At 34.0% G+C, this 27,528-nt stretch overlaps 1 protein-coding gene across 2 annotated transcripts in view; it reads right to left on the bottom strand.

The window, feature by feature from the left end:
- LOC134751727 (peroxidase-like) overlaps positions 1 to 26,654 on the bottom strand; it is a 99,851-nt gene extending 73,197 nt beyond the window's left edge. For both annotated transcript variants that reach the window (XM_063687173.1, XM_063687181.1), the window contains exon 1: positions 26,516 to 26,654. The gene's annotated coding sequence lies outside the window, so the exon portion shown is untranslated. The remainder of the gene's footprint in view (positions 1 to 26,515) is intronic.
- Between the last annotated feature and the right edge of the window lie 874 nt (positions 26,655 to 27,528).

Raw genomic sequence — 27,528 nt, 5'->3', positions numbered from 1 at the left:
ACTTCGTTATTTCCAGCTGCCAGCTTACACAAAGGGACAATAATTGTATAATTATAAATTAATAAAAGAGGAACGCCTATTAAAAGAAGCGAAGAACTCGCAATTAGAAGTTATTCGGAGCGTCCCATTAGGAATTCTTTTTTTTATTGAGTTGTCATCACCAGAGATCGGATATTTGAGTGATTATTTTTAACCTAAAAGTTTGCAAAGTGTGAAGTTATAAATAATTAGTTCCATAAAAATAGACGGAGTGTACTATACGTACTTTATCTCTTACGATATCGGTATCATATCCGCAATTCTGTATCATATCTGCATCCGAAATTCGACATCCGATATCAAATAATATCAATTAATAATATTTACATATTTATTTTTGAACCTAAAATTACTTATAAACTTAATATACCTATAAATAAAACAGAATTAAATAACTAACCTATAAAACAAAAAAAAAACTAATTTAAAAAAAATAACTAAAAACTATTTCCCTGCGGCATGGTGCCGTAGATGCTGGCAGCATTTCCTCGCTGTATCGCAATACTTATAATTGATAATACCTACTTACCACCTAAATACCTAGCAAACTGTCAATGTTTCGATACAGGCTGGGTTGGGCACAGGCTTTGTCTCGGAAAATATGAATTCGCACTTTTCTACTGCTTACAATATTTGTCAATTCAGAAACATACCACATACATAAAGATAATCTCATAAGGTTAGTTCATATATTATACATCGATACCGTACATGCCAATAACAGTAAGTGAAGAAATTAAAGTAGGTACCTAGGTAACCTACATTAAATTATTTGCTGCTTTTTACTTAGTAGTAAGTAACACTAGGTAATAAAACATGGCGTTATTTAATATATAAACATAATTATTCAAGAACCTCGTCATCGACAGTCAATTATTATGTGTGTACTAATTATCCACACTAGTAATCTCACGCAACGTTAAGAAGCGGCATTCGGACATTAAAAATTAATCTTAACCCGCCAATGTCAAAAAAAAATGCAAAAAAATGAAAAATAATTTAATTGGTTTACAATGTGCATTTAAATGGCAATAGGGTTGGAACCTTCTTTTAAGTATAAAATATACTTGTGGCAGAAGGCCCCGCTCTTCCATAATTTGAAGGGGTACAGTACAACCAAATTTTATTTAAAATTTTACAATATGTGCAATATGTTACTTATAATTTACTATAAGACATGCTATAAATTAATTTATTCATACATTAAATTAACTTAAATTAAACTTAATCTAGTGCGTATGTGTGTGTGTGTGTGTGTGTGTGAGTGCTTGTGTGTGTATATTCTCAATTTATTACATGATACCTTCTGTTTCGTTGTAATTTAGGATATTTAACCATTCTATCACCTTTTTCTTACATTCATGTCGTTGGTAAGGTCAAAAAGAAAATTTTGACCTCAAGTATGCGTGTGTCAATCGGCTAAACTGTACATCGATTTGCGGTTTTTACAGCTTACACTAATATGTCACGATGTCATGAAAATACAAAAAATATGTCCTAAACCAACGCAACTTTAGCTCTTATTATAGCGTATAAGAACCTAAACAAGTAGGTACTGTGTTTTTGCATACGTCGGTGCACGATCCATAAGTGAGTCTCGATTGAATCGATTCAGCGGTCCAGCAAATTCTAAGTACTTTCCTCGCGTTGGTACAACGAACAAACACCTCACAATTAGAGAAGGCCCCGCAACAATCGGTTTATTTTCGGAATGTACCTACAATCTGCATACATGCCTCTATGCATTGTTGAGACGGTAAAAGATCAGTAGGTAGAGGATCTCATTTTAATATAAGATTTTGAACAAGTTTGGGAACAAATCAAATTATTTTATTAAATATTTTGATTTGTGTTTTTTAAGTAGTCACACTACTATATATAAGATTTTGAATTTGATCTAGATTTGTCATGGATATGATTTGTCAGCTTTCAACAGTGACATTATTTCAACCAGAAATGTCACTTTTTACATCTGACAGATCATATCAAAAACAAATCCTGATCCAATTCATAATCTGTTAATACAATTATAATAAGCCTAATTATATCGCTCCTTTAACAAGTATTCAGGCAGCTTAAGGCCTTTAAAGGCGTTTTTAAGTATCCTCAACGATCATGGCCATACATTTAAAACGTCGCCCGGGCGCTCTAAATTCAATATTGTAATTAAATGCAGATTTAAGGCAAACCATTATTTAAAGTAACTTTGAGCAGACAGCAGCAGCAACCGAGCAGGTGTCACCACGGGTGTCACTGACAATTACATACGAATCAGGCCAGGCCACACCGGATAAGAATGCAACATGTCTCCGGCTCCCTTCCTACTACTTACATAGCCTGTATTGTAAGTGTAACTCTGTGTAACTGAAAATTCATAGGGAATTCACAGCACTGGTCGCATAGAAGTTCAATTAAGCACATTTGTCTCAGATTCAGAGTCCCGAGTCGTATTGTTTAGCTTCGGACATACGAGTGCTGCGTTAGGTAAGCGGTGCGAACAGACTCCTTGATAATAGAACAGTGCTTCCGCGTGCTTTCACTGACCAAGCAATCTGCTAATTACACCCACCGCAAACCCTACGTGGGATTGTACCTCCGACCGCGTGGTTCAACAACCATGCCCGACGACGGCTGTATCGCGATGGAAAGATCGGCACCTGTACCGTTACCACCAGTTTAACACTGATATTTTCGCTAGCGTGTGCTTAATTTAAGTACTTCTGTGCATCTCGCTCGTACTTGCATATCAGTGCGAACGAGATGTATAGAAAGTAAGTTACGCAGATGACAGAAGGCTACGGTAACCCTAGAACTAGAAAAAGACTCGAACTGTTTGCGCTTTCACTCCGTTGGCGCTTGAAAATACTTATGTAGTCAGGAAATGGGTACCTTTCTTCCATTGGTAAACAATCTACTAACCTTAGGAATAAAGATCCTTAAGAATACAGTGGAATCTGGAATTAAATAGAAATGTACAATCGCTATAGGTTTATAAAGTTTCTTTTTACACAGCTCTACTAAAAATAAATAAGAAGTCTAAATTTAAATCTATGTTAAAAATACACTACCTCAATATTTTGTAGTAATTGCACTACTATAAAATTATGTTAAGAACATATGTAACTAGAGACTTATGACCCCACAGTCAAACTCATTATTGAGTTTTGCGGGGCTATGATTATTGTATGAATACTCTGTATTTTATTAAATAAATAAATAATAAAAAAAAAAAAAAAATCCTGGATCACATTTGGCATATCACAGTAGGTGCAATAAAGACGACCGACTCCTGAATTGATGTACTTAGGTGTGGCATTTGTCTGTTTATCTACTTATATCCAACTACACAAATTTTGACATCCAAAATCAATTTCCAACGAACAATAAACATGTACCTATGTAAATTTTCCCCTCACTAGCTCGGAAAGCCGTCTTTTATACTTTAAAACAAGCAGGGAAAAACGCATTTTATCCACTAGTGGGAAAGTAATTTGACCTTGGATGGAGCGTGTTTAAGTAGCTTTTGACAGATAACAAAACGTAAAACGCTCATAATAATGGTTCGTTCGATATTAATTATCATTAAATAAATGGTTTGAGAATTTAATAAAAAATACTAAATTTAGCTTTATTTAATGATTTAAAGTCATAAACCTTAAATTCCATAAGACACATTTGTTTTTTTAAATGATGTTAAATGTAATTCTGAACGCACAAGTTGAGTCTATGCAATTTCAAAACGCATCGTCAGAAATGTCAACATTGTCAACAAAAATTTTCTCACCGACTCTGACACGTAAAAATACAAAACTTCCAGAGTTTTCTGTTATAATATCGTATTATCGTAAAAAAATGAGTGATTCCAGTGATGAAGATGATCTAACGCCTGTGGATGTTGCACTTTCCTCGCTATAGTGAGGGGAAAAGTTTTGTGTTACACACGGGACACGGGTGCAAATGTATTTTACTTCTCGTGTTGAAACACTCGCGGGTAAAATACAACTTTGCCCCCTTGTATAACTATTAACTATTACACTTCTCATGCTCTAAAAGTGCTTCATATTAGACCTGTAAAGCGGGGCAAAAATCGTATTTTAGTCCCTAGGGAAAATATGTATACATATTTTTGATTTCGCCTACATTTACTCCCGAATCGAATCAGAATTCAATAAATCTGCCCGGAATACCTCTTTCGCCTCCCCAATTGATTCAGAATACAATTAATCTACCCGGGAAAAACATAGCTCTACATTTTAAAAATTGTACCAATTGTACTTTTAATATTTAAAATATAAAATAAGTACCTACCTGTTGTGTTTTTTATTCAAAGTGGAAAGTAGAGTGTATAACTCGGTAATAAAACCCATTTTAACGTCGCTGTGCCTATCGACCCTCGCCGTTCCGGCTCGGGTAGCTATATGCACACCTCGCCTAGTATGGATCGGTTTATTCCCTAGTCATACAATCTACTATTGTTATTTCAAAAACTAATACAAATATAAAGAACAATGGTAATGTCAATGTCAAGTTGGGTAGCGACAATGTTGGAAATAAATTTTCTTTCTTATCATGCATTTTCATTTCAATTGTATTAAGTACCAATTTTTTATACAGTTACATTCTCTTTTTGTCCAATAGGTATAACAAATAATAGCATAAGCTTCTAAACAAATTAAGCCTCAGCCTAAATAACTGTAGAAGGAACTTAATAGCGTCAAGTTGTTCAATTACACGCCTCGACAAAAATAATACATTTGTACACGCCGCCTACTGAAAAATAAGGCCTAAATAAACCAACAACAACAAAGAAAACATGCGATGCTAATTAAAGATAGATCACAAAGAAAACAATTTTCTTAGAAAAACGCAAATCAAAAGGTCAAAGACTGAACTGCCCTGAAAATTCACTTATTTTCAGGGCAGGGCTTGTTCTACGCTTCTAAAGACTAACGATTTTGAAACAATGTACGGTAGGCCTCGAAAGATGCAGGGCATTTTGATACTGTCACATTTTACTTGAGTAATGAAGGAAGGGGGGGGGGGGCTATTGTTCACTAGAGTATCTAAATATGTACATGTTATATACCTAATCCTAATATATACCTGTATACACGTTTAAATATAAGTTTGTTTATGATGATCTTCGGCACGTCTTACAGCCTAAAAGACTTGACTGTGTTTAAGGATGATGTGTCGTAAAATTCATCTAATAAGCGTTCTTAACTGTGACTTCTTTTATATGTGGACAATAATAATCACAAGTACCCCGGATCGTAACAAACAGTTTTTCGGAACTTATGTACGATATATCATTTGATGTTTAATTTACCTGTCGCTTTTCGGTCTAGATTCCTCTCTGGGTTGAAAGGTCAGATGGCAGTCGCTATAGCAAAAATTTGTGCCTAGCCACGTCTTGGAATTAGTTATCAAGCGGACCCTAGGCTCCCATGAGCCGTGGCAAAAAGTGAGGAAGATGGTGATGATCCTCATTTCAATACTTTTAATACAACAATAGTTTAATTTAGACCAGCCTCACAAAATAATGTTTGTGTTAAAATAAGGGATCATGCGGGCGAGTCAGTAAATAAACTTATTTCCTATATATTACCTAATTAAATAGTTCACTCACTAAAGGTTGGGTGTTATTTCATTTCCGCTATCTTTCTAAGTTAATATATAAGTACATATATAGAGTACAATATGACCGTAAGTACAATACGACCCTCAATATGGCGATGCAAGACATTTTTTGCACTATAAAAACCCATTAATATATACTAAAATATTAAGAATAGAATAGAATAGAATAATTCATTTATTCATGCCAAACTACATTTTATACTTAGAATTAGAACTTGCCTTGACTAGCAATAGCTACTTGTGTATTCAAGATGTCCAAAGGCGAAGGGATCCAATTACTTTGAAGTTTCTTTTTCGTCCACCGTACATGATTTTTACCAAATTAGCGAGTAAATAAATGCCTTTTATGTCTTTATATATTTCCAATTAATACCTACCTACGTATAAGTTACAATAATACCTAAACGAATGAGAAAATGTTATTTGAAACAGCAAAGTCGAAGATGAAAGAAGGACACAATTAAAAATGAAGACGCGTTTGGCGTGAATTGGTAAGAAATTTAGTATTAGAAGAACTTGATATTATATTTATGCCGTTTGAATCGTGAGAGTAAGTGTATTTTCAAGATTTTTTATAAATATACCTATATTTGGACCGAGGTTCAAAAGTTAGAAAGTTAGAGCGAGGGAATGAAATAGTTACAAAGTAATCTCCTCACCACAGTGGTTTTCTCTCTTCTTCCTTCACCGTACAATACAAGCAATCCGCCTCTGGAATTCGCTCCCTCTGACGACCAGACAGGCTCCAAGCAAGTTAACTTTGAAACGTTTGCTTTATAACCACCTGCTAAGGCAGGCATAGTAGGAATTAGTCGGTATGTAACCCTTAACGCACATGCAATTGTATGTATATGTATTTATCCTTGCTTATTCATTTATTTAATTATATATATATTTAGTGTACTTATAGTCATAAGGTATAATTAAACATACCATTATATATTATTATTTATGTAGAAGTTTTACTTCGCTCAAAAGTTACGTTTTTTTGTTTAAATATTTCTCGGTGCACCCACCTTGACGCTTTTCTGTTTTAGCCCTATGGTTGACTGGTAGAGAATCTCTATACCGGCATTAAGTCCGCCTGTTGTACACTTTTTATGTCCAATAAAGTTTAAAATAAATAAATAAATAATTTAGTTCTTTTGTATTGTGATATACACAGATGGATGAACAGATGGACATGATGAAACTATAAAGGTTCCGTTTTGCTATTTTGGCTCCCAAAAGAACTTGAAAAAAAGAAAGAACTTAAAAAAGAAAAAAAGAAGGAAAGATAAGTTCTTGAGTCTGTACCAATGGATAAGATTTTTGTTACGGGGTATTAAAAACATTCCACTCGAGGGCGTAATATAAACTAGATTCTAGATCACCTATGTACAATTGTACATTGACATATATCTAAGGACCGGCCTTACGGGCAATAAGGATGAGGCCAGTACAGCGGTTTCACGCACACGAATTCGAGCCAATCGTGCAGTCTAACACCACCAGTGTTGGCCGAAAGTTAATTGCAATTAACCATTAACCAGTACAAATTGAACCGTAAACCGTAACGGACGGTTACAGTTTACGGTTCAATTTGTACTGGTAAATGGTTAATTGCCAACACTGAACGCCACAACGCGATTGGTTGATGAGTTCGCATCACGCGCGCGATGTTGCGTTAAACTGCATGAATGGCTCGAATTCGTAAGTGACACCGCTGAACTAGCAGCTAGCACCATTTTTTAGTGCCCGTAAGGCCCGTCCTTAGCTATATGTCAATGTTTAAGTATGTACGTATTTTCGTGATAGGTATTATTCAAGTATTATTAAATCTCAAGGGAACTTTAATTGAAAACTTCAACCAAGAAATACACTATCTGGAAGCATTTAGATTCAATTCCAATTTTTCTATCAAATATTCATTCGAGAATTGATATCGTGGTGTGGCAGTTCCTAGAATCTTCACTTGCCATTTTAAATTTTAATTTCTAGATTCCAGTACAAAAGCGACTGCTCAATCGATTCTGTGTAGTTATTGGTATAAGCGAGATAATCGGCGCAAGTAAATACCTAATAGGCAATTTTCGGGTTATTCCCAACTGTTACCACCAAGTTGCTATACCAGTTTAGAAATTTTTCCCATTTTATGCCAGTGGTAATATTTTTCCCACGTAGTTTTTCAGTGTTCAATAGTAATAAAAATACCTAGATAAATATAAAATAGGGTAAAATATAGATCGACTAATGCTTCTTAATAAACAATTTATCAGTACAAGTTCGAAATAAAATAAAAAAATTTTTTGTGTGTGCTGTCAGCAATGAATTGAATTAGTGAAACGTGAATTCAAAGTTTATATCATAATCTATCTTAACTATTAATATTCAATTTATATTAAATATAATATTCTTCATAAATCTCTTTAAAAGTATAAACGTGAATTCAAAGTTTATATCCTAATCTATCTTAACTATTAATATTCAATTTATATTAAATATAATAGTCTTCATTTTTTTTTTATGATGTATAGGCAGGCGTTTGACCACGATCCCACCTGATGGTAAGTGATGATGCGGTCTACGGTGGAGCACGCTTACCTATGAGATACCTATTAACTCTTGCCTTGCCTTAAATCTCTTTAAAAGTATAGCCGTGATCAGCCAGAAGATTATCCACATTTTTGGTACACAATTGCGTCTTAGCACAGAATAACTAATAGTACCAAGAAGAATCGGACAAAAAATAGTGAACCCGAGCTAACTTGGTAGTCCAAAAACCAATTGAGAGCTCACGCATACAGCACGTCCCGTTCTGCCATTATATCGCTCCAAAACATGTCTCCCATTTTTTGCTAAAAAGCATGTGTCAAAATTGTACAAAATAATTGTAAATACGAAAATGTCGACCAATGTTCTAAGTGTCATACCGGCACGCGATCCATAGATAACTAAACAAGTATGTTGACATATAGGTATATATTATATGTATCGTACGCGAACATCTGGCATATACATTGACCTTTCATGTCATGGACCTAATTCCGAAACAATCACCTCAGTGCAGCTGCAGACGTTCCCTCCGCAAAGTAGGTAGCTTTAGTAAATAGGTAGCTTTATTTATTATGTATTAGGTATTGCTTTCCACCATTTTCCTCAGTCTCTTATTTTTACTCAGACAATACAACGCAGTTATGGTATAATTGAGATTCTAAAATTGGCATACAATTGTACGCTTTTCTAGTTCACCATTTATATATCTTACTCAATCGGCCCAGTGGTTACGGAGCAAACTTTCTGTGATACTAGTGATCCTATACAAGATCCGTTTTTTTGTGGTGCAAGGTGCAAACCTTAAAAATTTATTAAAATCGGCTCTACCATTTACCTATACGAAATAGATAGATGAAGGTACAGATAACCTCTATACCACCTCTATTTAGCGAAGGTTATTTTAAAAATACAAATATTGAAACATATAGGTATATCTAACTAATTGTAGTTGCCTTAAGCTTTGTAGTAGAATTCCCTTACCGAGCAAGTTATCTCAGAAGAACCACTGTAAATGTGACCTCGATGCTTGTTAAAGAAATTGAGAATCGTAAATAAATAAATACATATTTGGGGGCAATCCTACACAGATCGACCTAGCCCCAAACTAAGCAAAACTTGTACTGTGGGTACTAGGAGACGATATACATAGGTATTTAGATACATATTTATATAACATCCACCTCAAGAACTAATTTTAGTGACAAACTGACAAATAAATGCTCTAACCGGGATTCGAACCCGGGACCTCCTGCTTTGCAGGCAGGGTGACTACCGACTTTGTCTATGCTACCGACTACGCTAGGAAGCCGTTCACAAATCAAATATATCTTGTACTAGTAAATACTCCCAAAGTACGCTCGGTGAGCAATGCAACAGATTACATCAGCATCCGCCACCGCCACTCGTTAGCCGCTACATCTAAACTAAAAGCTTGCCACGGAAAAATGTATAGAATATTGAGGCAACGAAACCTCTCTTGTTAGATTACTAAAGGTACTAGCCTTGTTACTAGAGTACTTACTTATAGCATCTTATAGCTCCAGTCTCTAAGCTCATTTACCCAACTATGGTAATGCTAAAAGGAAGGTATCATTACGTCATGCAGTGCACGACGTACAACCGCCGCGGACACTCGTGCCTGAGGATGGATTCCCAAAGAATCCGAAACATGTCGCCAAAAGCGACTAAAAATAATAGTGAGTAAAAACCGTACTGATAAATATTTTGTTAACAGAATGTTGCGATAAATAACAACCTAGTCATAGGCCAGGATTACACTTGTAAGTTTTACTTACGTAAGTAGGGACAAAGCTATTTGCTAGAATGAGATAACGATATTCATTCTCATTCTGTAGTATAGCTGTGTCCCTACTTACGTAAGTAAAACTTACAAGTGTAATCCTGGCCTTACTTCCTTGAAAACTTGTATTCTTGGTTTCAATATTTTTATGCATTTATTTTTGATTGCTGGTTTTTTTCTCGAATTTGGGTGCAAATTATTTTGCCATTCGTTTGTAAATTCTGTGTGTATTTTTAAACTCAGTTATTAAGATACCTAAATACGCTGGTTTACTTCTGTGTCAAATTTATTAAACGGTATCGCCAGATTCAAGATAAGCTATTTAAAATGTTTAACTTTGCGTTAATCTACAAAAAATAAACCATTGGTTGATTTGTTATAACTTCAAAAGATACTCGTAGGTATAAAAACATTGATCGGGAGGATATTTATGATAGCATTTATCATTAACATTATAAACAGGCGGAAAAAGAAGTCGTGGAATGTATGGGGTCCAATACATTCCACAACTCTTCTCTTCCCGAACAGACTCTATCTACTTATCTTGGCGAAACTTTGTGAGTAAACAAGCCGGTAGATTATCCTTACCGAAGTTGGAACGCGGGTTTAATCAAATTGGGTCAACTAATTGACGTATTCATTTACCTCCATTGGATCAAATTAGTACAAATTTCCTGCAGCTTAACAGTAGGCATTTGACGTTGTTTTATCCGTACATGTGTGCGAGCGAGACGTCCGCGCAAATGACAACTAACTGACATCATTCAGATATTGTTTTGAGTTGCACGTTCGAATTGGTATGTATGTATATCTCGACCGTCGGTTTCTATTTATTAAAATCGCGTGCCTTTAATATTATTTTGCCATGTTAGCTTTATACGCATAAAATCTGTCACCTACTGCTATTTATAAATTCTAAACGTAAAATATGGCTTTCGTGGCCGCTGTCATATGCAAAAAATTACAATTAAAACATATATCTATATATGTCTTCGGTTACCGCGATAGTTATTCATAAAATATAACTATTTAAAAAGTTTCGAACCCTTTATAGCGACCCGTTCGCGCGGTCTCCCGTCGACCACGAACACTGTTAAGGGATCGAAACAGTATAGGATGTATGTATTTTAAATTATATACGCTATATAATACGTTTAAATAATGTTATTTCATAATAAAAGCTTTTCAGGCATATTTTTATTTTATAGCGCTATCTAGTTTTAACATTTTAAAACTTTTCTTAGGGCTCAAAAACTATTATATTTTAAATCTACTTTTGTGATTATAACTGCGGTATAAGTCCAATTTTAGGTACGTTTTTAAAATATAAGTCACATAGTGGCAGTTTTCACAGGCAAATATATAACAAAAAAAATTCAAAATGTAGGTCTATTTAATGTCATATCTACAACATTGACAATTGTCGCGGCTATGTATAGTTGTATAGTCTTTATTTACTTAACTGGTTTCTATTTGCCTATTAAATTATAAAATGCGAGTATTTTAAAAGTAAAGATCAAATAAGCAAGTATAAAAATAAGATTAAGTTGTATCCAATTACCTCGATGTAATATTATATACTTTAAAATATAACAAAAAGATACTTGATATTGAAAATAGAAATTAATTATATAATAAATTAGATGAGCTGACGGTTTAATAAGGACCACTAACTTAACTTAACTTGACTCTAAATATTAAATTGAAAATTTAGTTTAATCTTTGATAATTGTTAATTTTTATTTTACCCAATATTAGGTATAGGATTCTTCTGTCGAAATTCGCCAAACTGATGAATGATGAAAATAAGCCGTATTTTATAGTAAAAAAACAGATTCATTGAGAGCGTAGTAATTCGATCATGCGACACCCTCGTAAACAACAGTGCGATTTAAATAAAAATATTTCAATTTTACACCGTGGGCTCGAATAATCATACAAAGTTTTCTAAAATCGGTCGTTTTAGAGATAATGACAATTCTTTTAAAAAAAAACTGTAATAACTCACTTTTTGGCTTCGACGCTGCCACTATGTGTCTTGGTTTAGACATGCCTGCTGACAGACATTTAAGTTTTAAAGGAAACTCAAAAAAAAAAACGGTAAATAAAAAAAACTACTTATTCGTTGTAATTATTTTTTTCGCGAAAATGTAAAAAGAAATGACTTACCGTGTGCATTGACTTATAATACTTATATGTTACTTGATAAAGACGGGCCTTACAGGCACTATGAATGGTACCAGTAAAGCGGCGGGGTCACGCATATGAATTCGAGCCAATCGTGCAGTCTAACGCCACGACGCGACTGGTTGATGAGTTCGCATCACGCGCGCGATTGGTCGTAACTAGTTGCGTTAGACTGCACAATTAGCTCGAATTCGTGAGTGACACCGCTGAACTAGCACCATTCTTAGTGCCCTTAATATATGTCAATAGTTGTGTGCAGAAACCAAACACAAAAAAAAATTTTTTTTTGCCGAATTTCACCAAAGGTCATATAATAACATTTTTGGCTCATTATGGCCTCATTAATGCGTGGTTAAAAATTGTCGGGTTACTGGGGCCCACGGTGTATTCTAATTCTATTCTATATTCTAATAGCACCTACGTTACGATAGGCGGCATAAAAATACAACATACGTATGCTTATGTACCTATCATTATTAATTGGATTACACATGTTAACTCACTGTTACATAATTTCTTACATCTAACCACGCTCATTTCCCTAGAAGAAATCACACGCAAAGTATATAACCGCTAACATTGAACGGAAACTACATTACCTATCATCGCATCTCGTTTATATTGTAATACTTAAGCACGGAATATCCACGAGAAAATAAACAGGCGGAGCTCGGAGTAAGTTTCATGTGGTACTTGTGATAGGATTCGGTAGATAGAGAGCACGGTAGTTGAGACATACAAACAAGACATATGCTATACAGTGCGGAAAAAAAATATGGGCCCTGGAGGGAAAGTAACTTTAAACTTTAAGTTAGCTCATTTTACTTAAAGAAAACATTCTCTTATTTTTTTTTAAAGAAATAAAACTGCATCCAAAGATTTTTTTTTTTCAATTCGCTTGTCTCGCCCGGGATCGAACAGACTAAAAATTCCAAAAAATAAACACCCTCTATTTTATTCTACTAGTCGATACAGTTAATATATGTTAATGATAACAAGAAACATTAGGTCTTACACTCGTCTGTCGTACAAAATATCCATAAAATCGAATATTTAGTACTCAAGAATATTTTTAGAGAAGTAAAATTTAAAAATAAAAGAAAAATCTTTGAATGCAGATTTGTTTTTTTTAATAAAAGAATGTTTCCTTTAAGTAAAATGAGCTAACTTAAGTTTTTAAGGCACTCCCTCCAGGGCCCATTATTTTTTTCCACCCTGTATACTCGATCGAGGGCACATGGTTACAATTTGACAGTAAGTATTTTTATAGTTAAGATGACGTTGTCTTTTCCATGTAGCCACTTTACAGTTAGTCCATATAATACTACTATACAGACTTTACGTTAAGACGAAAGTGGACAATCGCCTCGAAACCGCCTTTTCATACAAATGTAGTGCCCATTTTCCTCTCGGATATTAACATACGAGTACCTAATTGCCTACCTAAAATATTTTGACACAATTTGATGTAGACATACATATAAACCACAGTTATGCACCTTCCCTTTGACTTTTTCCATTTTTTTATTAACTAAATAGGTATTAAATTAAATTATAAGATAATTTTCCCCTCACTAGCTCGGAAAGTTGTCGTTTATCCTTCAATACAAGCGGGGAAAAACGCGTTTTATCCTCTAGTGGGGAAAGTAATTTGACCTTGGATGGAGCGTGTTTAAGTAGCTTGACAGATAACAAAACGTAAAACGCTCACGATAATGGTTCGTTCGATATTAATTATCATTAAATAAATGGTTTGAGAATCTAACAAAAAATACCAAATTTAGCTTTATTTAATGATTTTAAGTCATAAACCTTAAAATTCCATAAGAAACGTTTGTTTTTTTATAATGATGTTAAATATAATTCTGAACGCACAATTTGAGTCGATGCAATTTCAAAACGCATCGTTGACATTTCATACATCAGCAATGTCAACATTGTCAACAATTCTTTTACTTAAAACCTTTTTTCACCGACTCGCGTAAAAATACACAACTTCCAGAGTTTTCTGTTATAATATCGTAAAGAAATGAGTGATTCCAGTGATGAAGATGATCTAACGCCTGTGGATGTTGCACTTTCCTCGCTATAGTGAGGTGAAAAGTTTTGTGTTACACACGGGCGCAAATGTATTTTACTTCTCGTGTGTTGAAACACTCGCGGGTAAAATACAACTTTGCACCCTTGTATAACAAATAACTATTATAACTTAGAAGCATTTAAAAAATTGTATAGCATTTGTTTCTCGCTCCTAACTATTATACTTATTAATCAATTAAATGGAAAAAAGTCAAACATGGGCATAGCTACGTTCATATGTACATAAAATTGTGTAAAAATTATTTTTACAATGTTAATATCCAGAGAGGAAATTAAGGACTACCTTTGTATGAAGAAGCGGTCGTACCCTTTCCTCTTAATGTTTCATAAAAAGTGTTCATACGATCGTCATGTTACGAGCTGTTGTTAAAATAAACTGAACCGTGTTCCAGTGCACGTGATCATGCGTTCAAGGCGATCGGTGCGCGAAGAAAGGCACAGTCAGTAAACGAACTCGTTTTACTCTCTTTTTACGTAATACCTACTTACGTAAAATACGGGTGACGACTGTCAAGGTAACATGAATAAGTTAACCACAGCTGCCATATCTCAAATCTGTTGCTTAAGGAAATTGTTATCTAAATTGGCTTCAAAATATAGCTCCCACAATAATCCGGCTTTTGATGTGAATCAAATGATGACAGTACAAACCAACTTTAATTTGATTTTGCGAGTTTGTAGGGATTGTGATAATGATCGTAATCATGGTATAATAATATACTCCGCCTGGTACTCTCTTCCGAGACTCGCGAACCACGTGACTGACACAAGCCTATTCTCGGCGTTTGGGTTATTGAAATAAATGTCTACCTTACCCCAAATATTTCGCTTTATTTTAGACAACCGGTCTTATTTATTTAGTATTATTTAAAGATGAAAATCTATAATTTATCAAATCATGTTGGTTTGTACTCTGAGCTTTTGAAGCTAGGCACCTACTTATTTTCTGCTGAATCCGTATAGACGTTAGCGCCATTTAAATCTTTATGTTTATGCTTCCATTTAGTTCCATTCCATTCCATTTTGTAGATTAATGTAGGCATGTCGCAGTCGTAGAGTTCTCTTTCGGCGATCCTAAAATAAATGTTGTGGGATAATCTCATACAAATTGAATTAGTCCCACTGAAAGCTCAACGAGGCTCAACAATATTTAGATAGATATATCATTCTGATGTCAGGGTACGTTCGAATGAGCCTGTTATTTGTAATAGGTACGTCTTACAAATTAAAGCTGACTCATCGAACCTAAAACGGGACCTAGGAAGAGAATGGACACGTACTCGACCTAATCAACTCTGAAACCCCTTGGACATGTTAAATTCAAATCTGGGTTTATCCCACACTAGCACACTACCCGTTTGTGGCAATTTATTGCGAATGTTAGTCGACAAAGAGAGATCCCGTTAGTAGTAAATTATTTATATATTTCGACCCTCGTCACGAAAAAGAATAACTAATTTGGAAGGAAAGAAATGTAATGACGCGTAAAAGTCAAGATATTCGCCATAAATTGACAGAATACCGCGAGGGTAACAAAAAATTATATAAGCGGATCTCTCCAAATTGTACTCGTAAATGTGAACTGGTTTTGGATGTTTATTTAAAGATGTTACGCCCTCATGCTCTTATTAAAATGGTCTATCCGTACCCAAAGGGTAAAAACGGGACCCTATTACTAAGACTCCGCTGTCTGTCTGTCTGTCCGTCTGTCACCAGGCTGTATCTCTTGAACCCTGATAGCTACACAGTTGAAATTTACACAGATGATGTATGTATGTTGCCGCTATAACAGCAAATACTAACAACAGAATAAAATATATATTTAAGTGGCGCTCCTATAGAACAAACGTGATTTTTTTGCCGTTTTTTGCGTAATGGTACGCAACCCTTTGTGCGCGAGTCCGACTCGCACTTATTTTGTGATGTTGACTAGAGACCCGTATAAAGAAAGCGCGGCTGAATGCGTGCATGTTTTTGTTCTAAATACCATGCCTGAATAATCTGTCCGATGCAGCAATGAAAATAAAGTTAGAATAGAATAGAAATCATTTATTCAGACAACACATCAATACAAGTTCAAGTAAAAATCGGATGAAAACGCAGGACAGATAGTTATGACGCAGAGTTCGCCTTATATTACAAAGTAAAGCCTGACCAGGAATATATGATCACGCGCCATGTTGCGGAATTTCATTGGAACTAATTTTTTCATACTATACTGAACTGTCACCCTATACATGAGAATGAACAGCGCCCTCTTGACAATGATTATATATACTTGGTCAGGCTTTACTTGCAAGGTTTGTTATTTAATTAAACATCAGGTACGAGTACTAATGTATTCAAATAAGATCGCAAAGCAACGAACTGAAGATATTAAGTATTTGTTAAGACCCCCATAGGGTAAGATGACGCTTACATGAACAAGTATACATACATTTTGAATGGGGCCGGGGCAAACGGAATTTCAATAGGGTTATAGAATTTCGTAACCTAACAACGCTCAAGCAAGTAGACGTAGTAACACGTAGGTTCTTACTTTCCTAGTAAACCTCTCTGTATCATCATCTTTAGAAAAGCTTCAATTGATCTTAAACTCTTTTCCCCTTTGTTTTTATAGGTCGGTATTTTTATCTCTTTGTCTCTAGTAAACAATTTATTAGATAAAATAAACGAATATAATGGATTTTTATCAAATATTATTCTAGAGATTGATGTTTGTACTCACTCACCCGACATTGCAAAAGGCGGTAGGTATTGACGCGGAAAATGGCGAATGTCACTGCCAATGTCAAAGATAAGGTGAGTGACCGATTTGAACTTTCCAATAGCGGCGAAACGTGTGCGCGACTGTCACTCAATTTATTAACACTATATGCTCCAAACACAATAGAAAAAACAATGACATTACGCCTATAGGCGTCTAGTAACCACCAAGGTGTTAAGGACATTCACTAATTCCCGCGGCAATGCAACCGACTGCAATTCTGCCGTCTCAAGGAAAAAAACCATAACTGACAAAAAGTAAGTTTCGAGAAAAAGCCAAAAAACTTTGCGCTCCTGTTCAAATAGGTTAAATTCTAAGTACAAAGTTGAAACTTTTGTTAATGAACAAAGAAATAGTGTAGAATTTTTATGCATTATAAATTATTCGATTATCTATTTATTTAAATAAGTTATTTAGAAAAAATAGTTACTACCTCGTAAAACAAATAGAATAAAAATATCTTTACTCAGATTAAATGACATAAGTGCGTACTTATGTTTTTTGTGTTAGTTTTGCACTATGATGTCTAAGAAATAAAAGCACAAGTACACAGTTGTGCTTATGTTACTAATCGATCTAGAAGCTGAAAAAGCACAATTGGGTACTTTGTGGTTTTTTTGCTTAGTTAAAGTAATCAAATTATGATTTATCTCGTTAAAGGAATTCATAAAAATACGATGAGGAATCAAAATTATGTATTAAAAGAAAACAAATAAGATACTTTTAGAAATCTTTGAGTAATAATGTAACACAAAACTAAACTTAACCACAATTTGATTGCACTAAGTAATTACTAATTCTTTGAGATACCCTTAATAATAGTAATAATGTAATACAAAACTCAAATTTATTACAACTAGATTCCACTAAGTACAGATGCTTTTAGAGATCTTTAGGTAATAATGTAATGAAAATGAGGTACAATCTAAAGATCGATAATGTCACTACTAGAGGAATTTAAAATAAAAATTGCAAGTGGTAATACAAGAATTAACAAAGGATACATTATCGCAACTCATAAAACAATTACGATCATCGCCAGGCTCAAATCAGAGTATCGTCGACTTACGAAAATTGTTTCCAGAATAAGAAAAAATCAAAAACATTAAGATGTCTCACCAGTCATGCTCCGTATTACGAGTTTAGAAAAAATTTGTGGTGGAAATTGGAGGAGTTACGATGAACAACTGAATTGTTATAATTACAAGTTATTACATGACATTTCGGAAGAAAAAAAGGTCTCTCTCTTGATAACAAAATTAAATAGTAACATTTATGACACATTGCCATTAGGTGCTACAAATATACCCAACCCAAATTTCGTATTCTAGACAAGCTAAATATAATAGGCTTGAACAAATGTGCCAATTTTCATATGTGCAGGTTATATAAAGGTTTCAAGTTATGAAGGGGTCAAAAGTAGCTCGAAATGGTTTGTGTAATATTACACACGGTTGCTACTTTTTCTTTTAACTTGGCTGGACACGCTGCCGCGTGTCTAGATGTTCCAACTAAACAGCTAGGCGTATCTAGAGAAAATAAAAAAGAGCTCTTTTGTATTTGAACCAAGCTGGGGTAGTTTTAAAAAGGCAAATATAACCCTGAGACTGAAACCAAATGCCAAGCCAAAATTTTTACCTGCAAAAATGTCCTTTTGTATTAAAATCTAAGGTTGAAACAGAATGCGGTACACCAATACACGTTAACACTTCTCATGTTTTTCAAAATAGGCAGGAGTATTAATACGTGCGTACTGCGTCGTACTCGCAACCTCTTCCAAAGGAAAAAAACCGATCAAGCCGCGCGCGCCAAGTGAACCGCCCGAAATCTGTCTTTGAGGAGACCGGAGGGGGACTACCTACTAGCCTGATAAAGCATAACTGACAACAATGTTTAAGAAATAAACCACAAGTTCACTGTTTTTGAAACCGACACTAAGCAGAAAAAGCATAAGGAAGAGTCATACGAGACAGAAAAAACATAATGTGCAACTTATGTTTTTTTAGGTTCCAAGAGTTATGACTAATAATATTTTTTTACTAACAAAAATGAACATTTTTGTCAAATTAAGGGTTTATTTCATAGAAATTTTATGTAATACTAAACTATGGTTTTTCTTCTTATGAAATAGATGTTGGGCTTAAATTCAACACAAAAGGGAAAAAAACACAAGTCGTCACTTTAGTACTTTTCTGTCTATGAATATAAACTTATGCTTTTTCTTTCTCAAAAAGGAACTAACTTTACCAAAATGGCGTGTAGTTATGCTTGTCTAAATCTTGACCTGTTAGAGATAAAGAAATAACTGCTAGATTGAAAAATCACATTTTTCTTCCTGATTTCGAGGGTGTCAATAACTCAATTTCGCAAAAATTGTCACTTATGGTTTTTCTCCTTAAGGCGGCAGAATACAGCGCTGCAATGCATTCGAAAATGGAATTCGGGTGACACTGACCGAATTTCAAATACATTTGTTTATGTCACAACAGCTATTATTTTAGTTGACAGTATATTGACAGTATATAACTATTGTGGACACTTTCTATCCTCAAGCAACTGAATGCCCTGTTATTACAGCAACTGACCCGAAACGTTACGTGACAATTTGCATTTTCAGCATTTAATTATTTACATTGTACAGAGCAAAAACTTCAATTATTAAAATTTAATTTAAGAATCGATTGAGTCCGATCAGATACAAGCCAAAAGCAATTTAGCAGCGTTATAACACCTCCTAAATACTATTTTTGTTTTTTTATAATTCTGGTACGGCTATAATAATGCAGCTGCAACATTACTGGTTACGTGGTGTGCAGTGCATTGAATTGTGCACATTAAGGTGACTTTTCAGAATGATAAGAAGTAATTTAGACCGATTAGATACGGAGAGACTCGCACTAATATTTTAAATGTACAGCAGTCTTTGATGTTAATTACCAACTGTGCCTGTTTTTGTTTTGTGGATAAAAAACTACTAAGTGCGTGTCAGACTCGTACACCTCGTAAATTTGTCTTGGATTTTACATATCTAACACAAATAACACAACCAATGATTTTTTTGAAAATACTAAGTTTAGGTAAAAACGATTGTATCGGGAAACTGTTGTAAATAAATGCTACTATACATATTTATATACCTATTTTATTGGAAACACTTTCGCTTTCTGTTATTTAGAATCGGTAACGTATAACGATATACCTAACGTTTTCTAAGAAAATACATTATTTACATCGTTATTTAATAAAGCAGACTTTGCGGTTTCTTAGCTACTGACAGTGACAGTGACAGATAAAATACTACGTATTCAAGTTTTAGTACCTACGATAATATATTACCTAATAACAGGTCACTCCTCGGTACGGAGTGAAACATGTCGAGCGTTTTTCGGCTAAAAATACGTGTATTTAATATTGATTAATACAGTATGTTTCTTTTTGTTGTCGATCATTAGAATTAATTTTTGTTTGAAAATTAATGATTTTATCTTTTGTTCTAATTAAAAAAAACATTAACGTTAGAGCATTCCTGAGAAGTAACCCTACGCGGGATTTCAGGGTTTGGCCAATGGCTAAGGTCAACCTGTATGTCAAATTTGAAGAATTTAAAAATGTCTCTGAAGCATGTTAGAGAAGTAAATCGAACTAAATAGGTAAGTAGTTAGTTAGTTACAAAAACCCCTCGATCTAAATATAGCGTACGTAGGTAAGTTACAGAGACAACCAGCCCATTATGCAAATGTTATAAGGTCAAAAATGTGCCAACGTGTTTATGTTCGTGACTGTACCTAATTGTCTAGATAATTATGTAGACAACCATATTGATTTCATTGGGTTTTCCTTAACGACGACAGTGTAACGTAACGGTAGAATAGATAATATTAAGCTATTTACAATGAGTTGTACAAACCCAGGTGTCTTTCACAACGCGTTTCCTACCCAGCCGTAACCGTGTCGAGGAAAAACGTGCGAGTGAAAAATAATAAGGCATTGTATTAGTACTTGTAACAGATAACCGCGATTGACATTGTCTCGGCTTGACAAGCCTTTGTAAGCGAATCACAACCGTGATAATCGTGTGCTGTCCGATTGTAGTTAATATTTGATTCGATTAGGTTCTCCAGAACTGTCCGATTGTAGCTAATCTTGATTCTATTAGGTTCTCCAGAACTGTCCGATTGTAGCTAATCTTGATTCGATTAGGTTCTCCCGAACTGTCCGATTGTAGCTAATAGGTACTTAATTCGTCACAGTAAAAGTTCAATCGAATGATTGAATTTATATTAAATAAGAAATGTATATAAAAAGCAATAAGTATTTATTTACACTTTTAGGTTCATATGGATCACTGAAGTACTTGTACTTCTTGAAAATTGAAGAAGTATAACCATAATAACTTCCCACTTTTACAAGTAGGATAGGAAGTTATTTATGGTAATACCTACTTCAATTTGTACTTACGAATCATACTATCAAGATATTAATTCTACAAGGTTTTCAAGGTTATTAAGGTTTAAAAATAAGACAGAGTCAATAGAGTCATTCTCTTCTGCTAGATCATTATTGTTTCAGAAGTCGGATCTACGAATTATACGAGTAATTACTCTGTAGAAGGTCTAAAGAGGCGTTACCTAACACTTGCAATTGCAATTCGATAGGTAGGTATTTCTGCCAAGTACCTAATTATAAGTTTTAAGGTTATACATATTATATATATATATATATATATATATATATATATATATATATATATATATATATATACATATACTATATTAGAAATTTTATTATTGCTCACGGAATCAAAGTTTTAAACCTTGATTTTTTTCAAGTGGCATCTTGAATAACTGGAAATAAAATTTTCCCCTCACTAGCTCGGAAAGCCGTCTTTTATCCTTTAAAACAAGCGGGGAAAAACGCATTTTATCCACTAGTGGGGAAAGTAATTTGACCTTGGATGGAGCGTGTTTAAGTAGCTTGACAGATAACAAAACGTAAAACGCTCATAATAATGGTTCGTTCGATATTAATTATAAATGGTTTGAGAATCTAATAAAAAATACCAAATTTAGCTTTATTTAATAATTTTAAGTCATAAACCTTAAAATTCCATAAGAAACGTTAGATTTTTTATAATGATGTTAAATATAATTCTGAACGCACAAGTTGAGTCGATGCAATTTCAAAACGCATCGTTGACATTTCATACGTCAGAACAGAAATGTCAGCATTGTCAACAATTTTTTTACTGTTCTTCTCACCGACTCACGTAAAAATCAGAATTTCTAGTGTTTTCTGTTATAATATCGTAAAAAAATTAGTGATTCCAGTGATGAAGATGATCTAACGCCTGTGGATGTTGCACTTTCCTCGCTATAGTAAGGGGAAAAGTTTTGTGTTACACACGGATGCAAATGTATTTTACTTCTCGTGTGTTGAAACAGTTTCAATTCCACACTCGCGGGTAAAATAAAACTTTGCACCCTTGTATAACAAATAACTATAATTAATCCCTGTCAAAATATTCCAAAGATGTGGAACATTTCCTGTAAATTACCTACTTATACATAGTTACTACTGTTACTAGTTATCAAAGACCTATGTAACTCCGTATAAGATGAATAAAGTCTAAGGAAAAAACGTGCCACGGAAATCAAGGAAAAATGATTCTCAGATAAATGGCGCCTACACCTTTGGCCTATTCTCGGCTAGATGGCGTTGACGACCCCGTTTGATATTTAACAATCTTAACTCGTATCAGTGAAAGAACGGGTCAAAATCATTAAAAATAATAGATACGAATAAAAAAAAGACATGTCTATATACATTTCATTTTTAGTTTTAATCGTGTGTCGATAGATGGCAGTAAATTTACTGTGAGAACAAAATTTACTATGACAGTAACCCTCTATCCTATATATTATATTTGCTAGTTATGAAGCAAACTACGTCAAAGATAATTATATAATTTACATTTTTTTATTATATTAGGAGTATGGTGCAAAAGTGTACGGTATATAACGATGTTATTATATAAAGGTTTTTGCATGGGAATTTTCTCATTTGCTATTCATTAACTAAACAAAGGTTGTAAGTATTAATAAAACAATAACAGGTTAAAGATAATAAACTACAGGTAACGATATAGTTTCGCAATTTCAGGTTATTATTATATTATATTTATTTTACTTATAGCTTACGTCAAAAGCAAAGACACAAACGATATAGTTATAGAAAGAGGTAACAAACAGACGGAAGCATTGTATCAACTGTGTTTTATTATTTTTTAATATAGGGAATAATAATTTATGAATTGTGCTTCGTGCCGAAGAAAAGTAAGTTAGACTCCAGAGTATTACGGCGAGATTAATGTCATTAGAAAATTTCTGTTTTTAGGGTTCCGTACCAAAAAGGTACAAAAGGAACCCTTATGGCGAGACTCTGTCAGTCTGTCTGTCTGTCTGTCTGTCTGTCACATTGCTAAATATCTCGAATTTCTTAAGCTATCGATTTGAAATTTGGAAGTTATGAACAACGCTAACCCAGAAATCTTGGAAGTGTATTCTTTTTAAATATTTTTATTAATTATGGAAAATACCCAATTTAAAGAGGGGGCAAAATTTCAAACTCTAGTTACCAGGTCAAGTGGGATATCATTTGAAAGAGCTCAAATTAAACATTACAAAGCATTTTTTTTTTCGTAGTAAAAAAAAATGGCGTTATGAAGGAAAATGTAAAAAAAATACCATTCCCCCCCTTCCCTTATCTCCGAAGTTCACCAACGAATAATTATGAAATTTTTACACAGTAATAAAATTATCATGAAAATTACAGGAAAAATATAATCACACTTCTATCTAGAAAACTTTTTTTAATTATCAAAAAACATTTACTAATTTAATTTGCAATTTAAGCCACTTTGCGGGTATTTATTATAATTGAAATTTCTATGAGATTACACGATAAACACCTTCTTTCATCAAAAATTGCCAAAATCGAATCACATGATAAAAAAAAAACCCTGAAAAACTAACATACATACAGGTCGCGCAAATTAGTTAGCCAATTATGCTTAGCCATTACAATTGTGCTTCTGGTCAAGTCTTTCGTCATCGTATACCTTTAAACGAGCAATTCTTTTTTATATATATATATATATATATATATATATATATATATATATATATATATCGAGGATCTCGGAAACGGCTCTAACGATTGCGATGAAATTTGCTATATGGGGGTTTACGAGGGCGAAAAATCGATCTAGCTAGATCTTATCTCTGGGAAAACGCGCATTTTTGAGTATTTTTTGATATCGGTCTCCCAGATATTTATAGTTACATGAGAAAATTCAAAGTTTGTACGGAACCCTCGGTGCGCGAGTTAAACGAACTCGCACTTGGCCGGTTTTTTTTGTGCTAGGCTAAGGCAATATATTGTGAATTTCATTGAACTTTGTTAACTGATAAAAATTGTGGGCGAAACTGAATAGAAATACCTACGCACGGACACGCTAGTACATGAATGAACGTTACGTATGTTCCGCCGGTGTGGACGCATCGTGTCGCGCGCGGGGAGCTTATCCATTCTTGATTTTTAGGGTTCCGTACCCAAAGGGTGAAAACGGGACCCTATTACTAAGACTCCGCTGTCCGTCTGTCTGTCCGTCTGTCCGTCTGTCACCAGGCTGTATCTCATGAACCGTGATAGCTAGACAGTTGAAATTTTCACAGATGATGTATTTCTGTTGCCGCTATAACAACAAATACTAAAAACAGAATAATATAAATATTTAAATGGGGCTCCCATACAACAAACGTGATTTTTTTGCTGTTTTATTCCGTGATGGTACGGAATCCTTTGTGCGCGAGTCCGACCCGCACTTGGCCGGTTTTTTTCATCCAATTGAAAATTGTTTGGAAGAGATCGCTCTTTGGTAATTCATATAGACTGTTGCCTATCATTGGCAACACCATTAGTTATTTATTACGGGTTCCTTTTCTCTGCAGCATATAAGTTTGTATGCAGCATAAAAATTTGTATACAAGGGTTCTTCTTGCCGTATAAGTCGCAAGTATGTGTTAGTTGAATTGAGTACCGTATAATGTACCTTTTTCGCTCCCCACTGGATGATTGTGCTCCAACAGATTTTTATAAAGATAGGTATTAAAACTATATCCTTACAACGTGATAGTAGTGATAGTCTACTTTAAATTGGCATATACATATGTATATCAATATACCACATATAATAATTTAAAAAAAAACTATTTTTGGAGCAAATATTAGAGCACAGTACGGCACATTTTACGGTCGTAACTTATATCATAACATGCAAGCAGCGGTATGGTAACTATGGTGAGAAAAATGCGACTTACGCCACGCCAGACAAATCTGTATCGTTAGCCTGAGAGCCTGAGGCTGCTCAAATGGGAACACTGCCGGCTACTCATATTGCATATACTTAGGATCACTTTCAATCTTAAAGAGGGCTTACGTAGTTAGGTACGTTACATAGGCCCTTTTAAGCTATAGGTACTTGTTTGGTAAGAATTTAATAATCCCTTTTAATAGTATGAGCAATATACTTAATATATATTTTGTATAACTTTTTGACATAAGAAGACATGTAAGATATGTATTACTGAGAATTTGGACAGCAATGAGATGACTATTTTTGATTCATAAATTTATCTTGGTCGCATGTTGCTAAAATATGATTTTCATGAGATATTGAAAATAGTTTTATTAGGTACGTATTAAGTATTGACAAGGGCGTCTTCTGTTTATTAAACAGACATTTTTTTATTAAAAATAATATACGAAACAATAAGCTAGTGCGCTGTGCGCCCAGCGTTCCGGATCATAATAAATAATAATATATTATTTACCTAACGCTCAAATCATATTAGATCACAATATCGTCAAGGCGGTGTAAACCAACATTTTCACAAAGTGTCAGTAGTCTGTTTAGAGTCCACAGCTGAAAGTTATAATTTATAGCGACACTTAAACTTAGTTTGCTAGAAAACTTTTTAATCTGATATTAGTAGGGATTAACAGTAGGTATTTGTAATTTATTCTTCGTCAAACTCATTAAATAAGTAAGATCTATAAGTTTAAAAGCACTTAAACTGGAGAATGTTGTTATTGACATTTGAATAAGTTTTACTAAACAAATTGTAGGTACCTAGACGATAAAATATCTGTACATGACAAAACCCATAATATAAACAAATTGTTTAAAGCAGTTATCTTTTTAAAGGAAGCATAAAATCCATAGTTCTTAAGACCGACATATACTAAAAAACATCGTTTTCTTAACATTAAAAATGTTAATGCATTTTTTTTATTAAGTACGGGTGTCTAATTAATGGGAACAGTATCTCGAATGGGAACCCTAGATACCTATGTTTATTGAGTTCCATAGTAAGCCAACCACTTACCTAGAATTTATAATTGTAATCGAAGCACCACCACTTTCGTTACACGAGAACTGCCTAAATAGGTTTTTTAGGTACTGTACTGTAGTATGAGCTTTACGCGGGTGCCACCACCGGCGCGGCTTGCTGAGGACTAAGCCGTGCGCACGCGCAAGCTACACCTTTATACAGCAGCAGCGGGGATGAAGCTGATACTCATATTTACAAGTTAATAATTTAAGTCATGTGACTAGTCCAAATACTAGTTGACATGAGGTCATGTAGGCTGTAGTCCTGGGCAGGGTCAAGAGAAAGAATTATTGGAACATTAACACTAGTGTATAATATCAGTAGGTACCTAATTGTTAATGAAACATGCAGCCTATAACTAAAAAAATGATCAGTTGAATTATTTCTGTTTTTTTTTTTTAATACAAAGATTGTCACGCAAAATAAATAATTCTACTTTTAACGATCTCTACAATAGTAGTATCTACAATTCGGATTCGGACCCTATATTACAGTTTTTTTTAAACAAAAAAAGTTGTCGATTGAACTGTCAATTGATATTCGTTATTTCCATATTAATTCACTGAAATTTATTTCGTTTTGTTTTTGTGTTTTATTGCGGTAATTAAACCGAACTTAAACTATCCTGAGACATATTTCAAAATATTTAGATCAGTAGTAGATTAGTAGTATTTAGGTTAGTAGTAATAGTGAGTGAAACCGTATACCGATCTAAATATTTTGCGGTAATTAAACTTAGTTCTTAGAATATCTTAATAAAAGATGAGCGAAAAAGTGATGAAGAAGAATTACATTGTTTCAGGTTGCATTTTTCCTTTACAAATATGTTCTCACTGCTGAGATGAAAAGTCTTGTGTACTACACGAGATCAACGTTATTTTCATCTCGTGTGCTTTTGAGTGCCTTGCTACGCTCACGATTCTAAATTATAGAATCTGTCGCTTACACGGGACTCAAAATAAGCACTCGAAGAAATGTCAAACTTTGCTCTCTTGTTGTACAAATAA

This window comes from Cydia strobilella, chromosome 2, assembly GCF_947568885.1.
Source record: "Cydia strobilella chromosome 2, ilCydStro3.1, whole genome shotgun sequence".
NCBI lineage: Eukaryota > Metazoa > Arthropoda > Insecta > Lepidoptera > Tortricidae > Cydia > Cydia strobilella.
The sequence above is the reverse complement of the archived record's forward strand: the minus strand, read 5'-3'. Positions and strand labels throughout refer to the sequence as shown.